The 9,631-nt window shown below is 36.9% G+C and overlaps 1 protein-coding gene across 1 annotated transcript in view; it reads right to left on the bottom strand.

Moving 5' to 3' along the window:
• CCDC7 (coiled-coil domain containing 7) overlaps positions 1 to 9,631 on the bottom strand; it is a 138,676-nt gene that overhangs the window by 74,158 nt on the left and 54,887 nt on the right. The window lies entirely within an intron of this gene.

The following is a 9,631-nucleotide window of genomic DNA, read 5'->3' as shown; positions in this document are numbered from 1 at the left end:
AAACGTTTTGAATTATAGTATTTTTAAAAATATATTATTAAATTATTCAGTCATGAAAAACAATTACTAACAACTAAATAAAAATCAGGTTAATCTAAAATTTCTCTTTTATAAAACTAACTCTAGATCCAAACCAAAACCAAACCCATTTTTGTCGAGTCGATTCCAACTCATAGTGACCCTATAGTTAGAGTAGAACTGCTCCATAGGGTCTCCAGGGAGTGGCTGGTGGATTCAAACTGCTGACCTTTTGGTTAGCAGCCACAGCTCTTAACCACTGTGCCACCAGGGCTCCAACTCTCAATCAGTGCTTCACAAAGTGTGGTCCCACAACCAACAGCATCAAGCATTACCTGACAAGCATACTTGTCAGAAACGCAAATCTTAAAGCCCTACCCAAGCCTACTGAATCAGAAATGCCAGGGTTGGGGTTTAGTAATTTGTTTTAACTAACCCTCCAGGTAATTCCTTTGCATTCTGAAGTTTGAGAAACCATGGGCTAAAATAACAAGAAAATATTATAACAAAAAGGGGTGAGACCCTCCAGAAAATATACTAAAACAAATTAATGTCCGTTTGTGAAGGAAAATATTCTCAGCTATAAAAAGGCTTAGCAAGTGATGCCCACTAAAACATATTCCCTTGGGATTATTCATTCTTTCCACTATCAAGAGAGACTCCAAGATTCTTGAAACCTCCCTTCCTACCTTGGAATTGACAGAAAACTCAGTTATTACCATATCTCAATGCAACCACTCACTGTAATCAGAACTCCACAATTATTTAAACCACTAAAAGCTAGAACAGTGGCCTTCTCAGCTACTGAGGAAACTCACATTATCAGTTACTGATACTATTAATTCTAGAACATTGACAAAAACAAGTGAAAGATGAAAACTGATCAGATATGAAGAAAATTAACAACATAACAGGCAAATACTAAATAGAATGAGAAAATACTATGAAACTATGAAGCAATGTCTATGAAGTGCCCAAGGAAAACCTTAAATCTCCATTTTAAATTTGAACACCTTATCATTTAAGTGTAAAGGCAAAATGAAACTATTTTCAGAAATTTTTTAAGAATTTAGGAACTATTCTACAACACATTCTAGTCTAGCAAAACAACAACAAAAAAAATTAATCCCAGGAAATTAAAGACAAGACTATGAGCAAAGTAACCAGAAAATACCTCATTCTGAAACATTGTTATTAATGTGGCTGGAGTTTTAGTTGGTTGTTAGGAAAAGCTTCCTAGAGGACAGAATTTAAAAAAAAAAAAAGGTAAAATAATCAGAATCTGAAGCCAGCATCCGCAATAGGCGTATTAGGTCATAGAGGCCAAAAGAGCATTTTAAGGAGAGCAAAATGGTCAACATCATATTTGCTGAGGTGTCAAGAAAGATGTCCAACAGATTTAGCACCATTGGGGACATTATTATTCTTAGAGGGCTATTTCAATAGACTTTGAAGGCAGAAGTCAGCCTGAAGTATTAAGGATAGGGTACAAGATGAGAAAAACGAACATATAAGTATAGAAAATTTTTTCAAGAGGACTGCTTGGGGAAAGGGGGAGAGACATACATAGGGTAGTACTAGAAGGAAACATGCACTCAATGGAAGGATTTTATAAATGAGAGAGAATTGTTTAAAAGTCGATTAACATTTTTACTTTTGTCTATAACTTTAACATGCCATGGTCACACTTCCTGGTTACAAAAAAATTACTAAAAGGGTATGACATGTTTTAATATATTTATAGACTATTTGTGTTTTCTCTTCTGTGAAGTGCCTTTTCATTCCCTTTAAATAAAGCATTTTGTAGTGGTTTATTTCTCTTACTTACTGATAAACAGAATTTATCTATATGTTCTGAGTAATTTTTTGTCAGTTATATGTAATTCAAATATTTTCTCCTATTTGAGACTTCTCATGCCCTTCTATGGATTTTTTAAATATAACAGAGGTTTTAATTTTAATATAGTTGAATTTAGCAATGTTTCCTCTTAAGATTTGTATTTTATTTTGTAATTGTTCCTTGCCCCAGGTCATAAAAGATAGCCTCCTATTATTTCCTCTTAAGGTTTTTATTGTTTCTTCTCTTACATTTATGTCTTTAATCCACCTGTCCTAGTCATCTAGTGCTGCTATAACAGAAACACCACAAGCAGATGGCTTTAACAAAGACAAATTTATTTTCTCTCAGTCTAGTAGGCTGCAAGTCCAAATTCAGGGCATCAGCTCCAGGAGAAGGCTTTCTCTCTCTGTCAGCTCTGGAGGAAGGTCCTTGTGATGCATCAGTCTTCCCTTCGTCTGGGAGCATCTCAGCACAGGAACCTCAGGTCCAAAGGGCGTGCTCTGCTCCCAGCACTGCTTTCTTGGTAGTATCAGGCTCCCATATGTCTCTGCTCGCTTCTCTCTTTTATATCTCAAAAGAGATTGGCTTAAGACGCTATCTAATCTTGTAGACTTCATCAGTATAACTGCCGCTAATCCATTTTACTACATCATAGTGATAGTTTATGATACATAAGGAAATCACATCAATTACAAAATGGTACACAATCATACAGTACTGGGAATGATGACCCAGCCAAGCTGACAGATATTTTTGGGGGACACAATTCAATCCATGAAACCATCTAAAAATGATTTTTGTATGTGGTATGAAATAGAAGTCCACTTTTATTTCTCTCATATGAATAATCAGTCATCTCAGAACCATTTATCGTAGTACCTGCTCTGTCCTAAAGAAAATTTTCCATATATGGAAGTTCCTATTTCTTTATTCAAGTCCACTGGTCTGTTTGTCTAGCCTTGTATCAAAATTACACATTATTAATTAGTTTTATAATTATGCATATAATTAATATAGCATTACAATAATTAATATAGCTTTATAATGAATCTTGATATCAGTTATGGCAAGTCCTCTGACTTCATTCTTTTTCTTTAGGGCTTATTTGGTTATTTTTGATCTGTTGAACTTTCATATAAAATTTAAAATCAGTTTTCAATCTTTTATCAAAAGAAAAACTATTAGGGTACTTAGAGAGTGACGTCACTGAAAATGGCAGAGTAGGGAACTTCAAGGACCCATCCTCCACAGAAATATCAAACAAACGAGCAAAAACTGACAAAATCAGCTTTGTTAGAACTCTGGAAAATAGTCATGGCTTTACCACAACCAAGTGAACGCTGAATTGAGAAAAAGGTGACTTAAACACAGTAGAACTTTGTGGCATTTTTAAGTTAGCCTTGCCCCACCTACTTGTCCAGCATAGTTGTAGTCTTAAAGATAGCAGTCCATATTCCCCATGTGGATACCTGGTTCCAGAGGAAGCAAACGGACCTGGTTCCCAAGGAATTCTGTTTGTCCATTTGGACCTGTCTAGAAATTCCCTGAAGGACGAACACACAAGGAGCTTGCCTTTGTTTCTCCTAACTCATAACTTTTTCAGGGCAGAAAATTGGCTTGAGAAAGGATGGCCTGGTTAAGCATTCAAGAAGTACTCCAACACAGGACCAATCTTCAAAGATTGGGAAAGTATGTTTTTTTTTTTTTTTCTTCTTCTTTTCTTTCTTTTCATGTTTTTGGAGCCAGGTATCTAAGGAAATCTCTGTCAAACCCACTAGCTGACCACTCACTGAAGGAACAAAGACTTTAGAATCAAAATACAGCAAAGAATATTGTTGTCATTGTTATTTGCCATTGAGTTGGCTCTGACTCATAGTGACCTTATGTACAACAGAAGGAGACACTGCCCAGTCCTGCACCATCTTCATGATCGTTGGTATGTTTGAGCCCATTGTTACAGCTATGGTGTCAATCTATTTCATAAAGGGTTTATTTCATTTTCACTGACCCCCTACTTTACTAAACATCATGTACTTTTCTAGCACTTGGTCTTTCCTGAAGATGTGTTCAAAGTAACCAAGACAAAGTCTAACCATCCTTGCTTCTAAGGAGCATTCTGGCCATACTTCTTCTGAGAATGATTTGTTTGTTCTTCTGGCAGTCCACAGTATATTTAATATTCTCCAACAGCACAATTCAAATACATCAATTCTTCTGTCTTCCTTTTTCATTGTCCAGCTTTTCCATGCATATGAAGTGATTCAAAAGACCATGGCCTGGGTCAGGTGCACCTTAATCATCAAAGTGACATCTTTGCTTTTTAAAACTTTAAAGAGGTCTTTTGCAGAATATTAGGCCAATACAATACGTCGATGAATTTCTTACCTGCTACTTCCATGGATTTTGACTGTTGATATGAGAAAAATGAAATTGTTGACAATTTTAGTTTCTTCACTATTTATCACTATATCATTTATTGGTTCCATTGTAAGGATTTGTTTTCTTCACATTCAGGCTTAATCCATACTGAAGGATATAGACTAGAAGAGTTGTGGGATGACATCATACATAAAAATAATGAAAATAACGAAGAACATAGTCTTGAAAAGATAGTTTTAAAAAGTGACTAAACAAGCAACTAAAAACCACAGTAAATTAACCCAGAACTAAAATCATTCCCAAAGACAACTCTTCAGACAAGGATTAGACTGGACTATAAGATATAAAATGATACTTGTGAAGAGTGTGCTTCCCAGTTCAAGTAGATATACAAGACTAAATGGGCAGTTCCTGTCCGGAGGCAAGATGAGAAGGCAGAAAGGGATAGGAGCTGGTTGAATGGACAAGGGAAATCTGGGGTGGAAAGGGGGAGTGTGCTGTCACATTACAAGGATAGCAGCTAGGGTCACATAACAATGTGTGTATAAATTTTGTATGAGAAACTAACTTGAGCGGTAAACTTTCACCTAAAGCACAATTCAAAGGTCAGCACCACAAAAAAAAAAAAACAACAATTCAAAAAAAAAAAAAAAAAAAACACACAAAAACAAATCTTGAGGGGAAGAATCTTATTTCCACAGTTATCACATTATAATATTCAAAATATCCCGTTTCAACAAAAAATTATGAGCACACAAAGAAACAAGAAATTATGTCCAATTGACAGGAAAAAAATAAAATTAAAAACTGTCCTGAAGGAAGCACAGACTTTAGACTTACTAAACAAAGACTTTAAATCAACTGCCTTAAATATGCTCCAAAAGCTAAAGGAAACTATGGAAGAAAAAAAAAAAAAGGAAAACAATGTCTCAGCAAATACAGAATATTATAAAGAGAAATTAAAAAAGGAACAAAAGAGAAATTCTGGAGCTGAAAAGTGCAATACATGAAATGAAAAATTCATTGGAAAGTTTCAACAGCAGATTTCAGCAGACAGAAGAAAGAGTCAGCAAACACAAAGATAGCTCAATTGAAATTATCCAGTCTGAGGGAAAAAAAGGGAGGGTGGAATGAAGAAAAATGAACAAAGTCTCAGAGAAATTTGGAACACTATCAAGTGTACCAACATATACACAATGGGAGTCCCAGAAGAGGAGGAGAGGGATAAAGGGGCAGAAAAAATTATCTGAAGAATAATGGTCAAAAGCTACCCAAGTATAATAAAAGATACGAATATATAGATCCAAGAAGTTCAATGAATTCAAAATAGGATAAATGAAAATAGATCCACACTGAGACACATTATAATCACATTGTTCTAAGACAAAGAATCTTGAAAGCAGCAAAAGAGAAATGATTTATTATCTGCACAAGATCCTCAATAATAAAACCTGATTTCTCATTAGAGTATGAGGCCATAAGGCTTTGAATGACATATTTAAAATGTCATAAAAGAAAAAAAATGTTAACCAAGAATTCTATATCAAGCAAAACTAACCTTCTAAAATGAAGGAGAAACTGAAACATTGTATGATAAACAAAAGCTGAGAGAACTGTCTATAACAGACTTGTCCTACAAAAAATGCTTAAGGGAGCCCTTCAGACAGAAATGAAAAGATACTAGACAGTAGTTTGAAGCCATACAAAGAAATAAAAACACTGGTAAAGGTAAATACATTGTTGTTGTTAGGTGCCACTGAGTCGATTCTGACTCACAGCAACCCTGTGTACAACAGAAGAAACACTGCCCAGCCCTGTGTCATCCTCATGATCGTTTTTATGCTTCAGCCCACTGTTGCAGCCACTGTGTCAATCCATCTTGTTGAGGGTCTTCCTCTTTTTCTCTGACCCTCTACTTTACCAAGCATGATGTCCTTCTCCAGGGACTGGTGCCTCCTGATAACATATCCGAAGTATGACGAAGTCATACGAAGTCAGACAAAGTAGAGATGAACTCTCTCCATCCTTGCTTCTAAGAAGCATTCTGGTACTTCTATCAAAACAAATTTGTTCGTTTTTCTTGCAGTCCGTGGTATATTCAATATTCTTTGCCAACACCATAACTCAAAGGCATCAATTTGTCTTTGATCTTTCTTATTCACTGTCTAGCTTTCATATGCATATGAAGTGATTGAAAACACCACGGCTTAGGTCAGGTGCCCTTTGGTACTTTAAGTGACAACTTTGCTTTTTAACACTTTAAAGAGGTCTTTTGCAGCAGATTTTCCCAATGCAATACATTGTTTGATTTCTTGACTACTGCTTCCATGGGCACCGATTGTGAATCCAAGTAAAATGACATCTTTGACAACTTCAATCTTTTCTACATTTATCGTGATGTTCCTTACTGGTCCAGCTGTAAGGATTTTTGTTTTCTTTATGCTGAGGCGTAATCCATATCTAGGCTGTGGTCTTTGATCTTCATCAGTAAGTGCTTCAAGTCTTCTTCACTTTCAGCAAGCAAATCTGTGTCATCTGCATATCGTGGGTTGTTAATGAGTCTTCCTCCAATCCTGATGCTGATTAAAACAGTTAAATGTAAAAGTATTATTGTACTTTTAGTTTGTAACTCCTCTGATTTTCCTATATGACTTAAAAGACAAATGCCAAAGTAACAGTTATAAATCTAGTTATTGGGCAAACAATGTATAAAGATGTAATTTGTGACACAAAGGGGGAGGAAAAAGCTGAATGGGAGCAGAGTTTTATATGCTATTAAACCTAAACTGGTGTTGATTCAAACCACACTGTATAAATTTAAGATGATAACTGCAATCCACAGGGTGCCCATTAATACAGTAACCAAAATATACAGAGAGAAAAGAAAATCAGAAGGAAATAAAAATAGTAAAAACAAAAAATCAATTAAACACAAAAGGCAGTAATGGAGGAAATGAGGAACAAAATTAAAACATACAGAAAACAACAAAATCTCAAAAGTAAATCCTTCCATGTAAGTAATTAATTTAAAAGTAAATTAATTTTGGAATTCTACGCAGCTATAAAGAATCATGATGAGTTCAAGAAACGTATCATGGATGAATCTGCAGGACATTATGCTGAGTGAAATAAGTCAATCACAAAAAGAAAATTTTGTATAATCCCACTTTTATGAAAAAGACAAAAATAGGTATACATACAGAAACCAACGCTCTTTAATGGTTACCAGGAATCAGAGGCGGAGGGAAAGGGAATCACTCTCTAGACAGTAGACACTTGTTATTTTTGATGATGGGAAAGGCAGTGCCGTATGTGGGTGAAGTATGCACAACCTGGCTAAAGTAAATGATGTCACTACGAAGTACACAAGAATAAGAGACATTATTGGTAAATGCTATTAACAGATACAATTTTGCAACAACAGCAATAATAACCAAAAAATACATGCGTAGTTACATAGGTAAATATGTATGCATATATGTGTATAGGAAAGTATATGTGTGTGTGTATAAGTGTATCTGTAGGCATATGCATATATCTGTGTGTGCTGCATATATACTAATATATATAATAAAGCACATACAGAACACAGTCATGGATACTTCCCAAATATAACCAAACACCTAGCAGAATTGGTTTACTAGGTTTGAAGGCTTAGGACAAATCTCATGAGACAAGTCCGTCATTTGGCACAACATAGTCCGTAAAGATTATGTTCTACATCCTAGTCTGGTAAGTAGCATCTAGAGTCTTAAAAGCTTGTGAGTGGCCACCTAAAATACAACTATAGATCTCTACTCATCTGGAGCAAAAGAGAAAGAAGGAAACCAATGACTCAAAGAAGAAACTGGTCTACAGGACTGTGATGCTTAAGATTGTGTGTCAACTTGGCTGGGCCACGATTCTAAGCATTTTAATCACTCCCATGATTGAATATACTGTGAGTAGCCAATCAGATGAAAGGGAGTCTCCTTGGGGGTGTGGCCCGAATCTGTATATAAGCAGACTTTCTGGCTTTTTGCTCCCTCTAGATCCTGCGGCTGCTTCCTGTCGTCTCATATCTGTTCTTGGGACTTGAGCTGTCAGCTTATTTGCCAAACCTGGCATTCGTCAATCTGCACAGCCTGTGAGCGGGAGCCCTGCTCTCCGACCTGCCGATCTTGGGCTTGCCAGCTTCTGCAGCTGTGTGACTTGGGAGAGGCCTCTACAATCACATGAGCTGTTTCCTTGATATAATCTCTCTCTACATATATATTTATACACTTCACTGGTTTTGCTTCTCTAGAGAACCCAGCCTAACGCATTCAGTACTGGGAGTGGTTCTAGAGAAATAAAATTGTAAGGATGAGTTTCCTAAATTGGTTCTCAAGTCTGGTTAGTCATAAAGACATTGATGACTCTGCTTCCAGCACTAAAGAGGTCACTGCTATTCCATGGAGTGAGGTGGCAATACAAATATGCAAAATATCACCACTGGTAGAACAGGTATTGGTGAAAGTTGAGGCTCAGGGTGATCACACGTGTGATAACTTTCTACAGCTTTGTCAGTATGAGAAGTATAAGGAAGCTGGTTGGTTTGTCCTACTTTCGCTAGACAAACTGGTGAAGGAAAGATGCGCTCAGGGCTTCAGAGTCAAGACTCAAGTACCGCATAAATGACCTCAAGGCTTCCACTTGTGCTTTGAAAGAAAGCCTTATTTCTTATATTAACAGAGCCAAAACTGCTGAAAACCAAACCCAGAGTCTTATTGTAAGAGTGGCTGAATTACAACGTCAGCTCAATTGCAAACCTCGAGAGGTGTCTGAAGTTAAAGTAAGGGCATTGACTGGGAAGACATGGGATCCTGAGACTTGGGATGGGGACATATGGGCAGATAATCAGGAAGCTGGGGACACTGAGCCTGTAAATTCCCTTAAATCACTCCTGCCAGCAGAACCAGTCCCCCATCTGAAAAGATTACTTCATGTTTGTCTGCTAAACCACCCTGCCCAGAAAAACCATTAGCCCCTCCACTCCCGTCTAATGAGATTAGCCCTAGCCCAGTGGCCTCTAAAGACCCCTTGCCTGAGTCATTGCCTGGAGCATCATCTGAGGCAGATGCTTTACAAGATAATGCTGAATGTTCTCAAAACAATTCCACGCTACAGATTCTGGCTTCTAAACCTATAACTAGGCTTAAGTCCCAGCGAGCCCCAAAAGGTGAAGTACAAAGTGTGACTCACGAGGAGGTATGCTACACTCCAAAAGAACTACTTGACTTTTCTAATATGTACAAACAGAAACCTGGGGAGTATGTGTGGGAATGGCTATTAAGGGTGTGGGATAATGGTGCAAGGAACATAAAGATGGATCAGGCTGAGTTTATGGATATGGGTCCACTGAGCACAGACTGT

This window comes from Trichechus manatus, unplaced genomic scaffold, assembly GCF_000243295.1.
Source record: "Trichechus manatus latirostris isolate Lorelei unplaced genomic scaffold, TriManLat1.0 scaffold00195, whole genome shotgun sequence".
Classification (NCBI taxonomy): Eukaryota; Metazoa; Chordata; class Mammalia; order Sirenia; family Trichechidae; genus Trichechus; species Trichechus manatus.
Note: the sequence above shows the minus strand (reverse complement) of the source record. Positions and strands in the feature narration are given on the sequence as shown.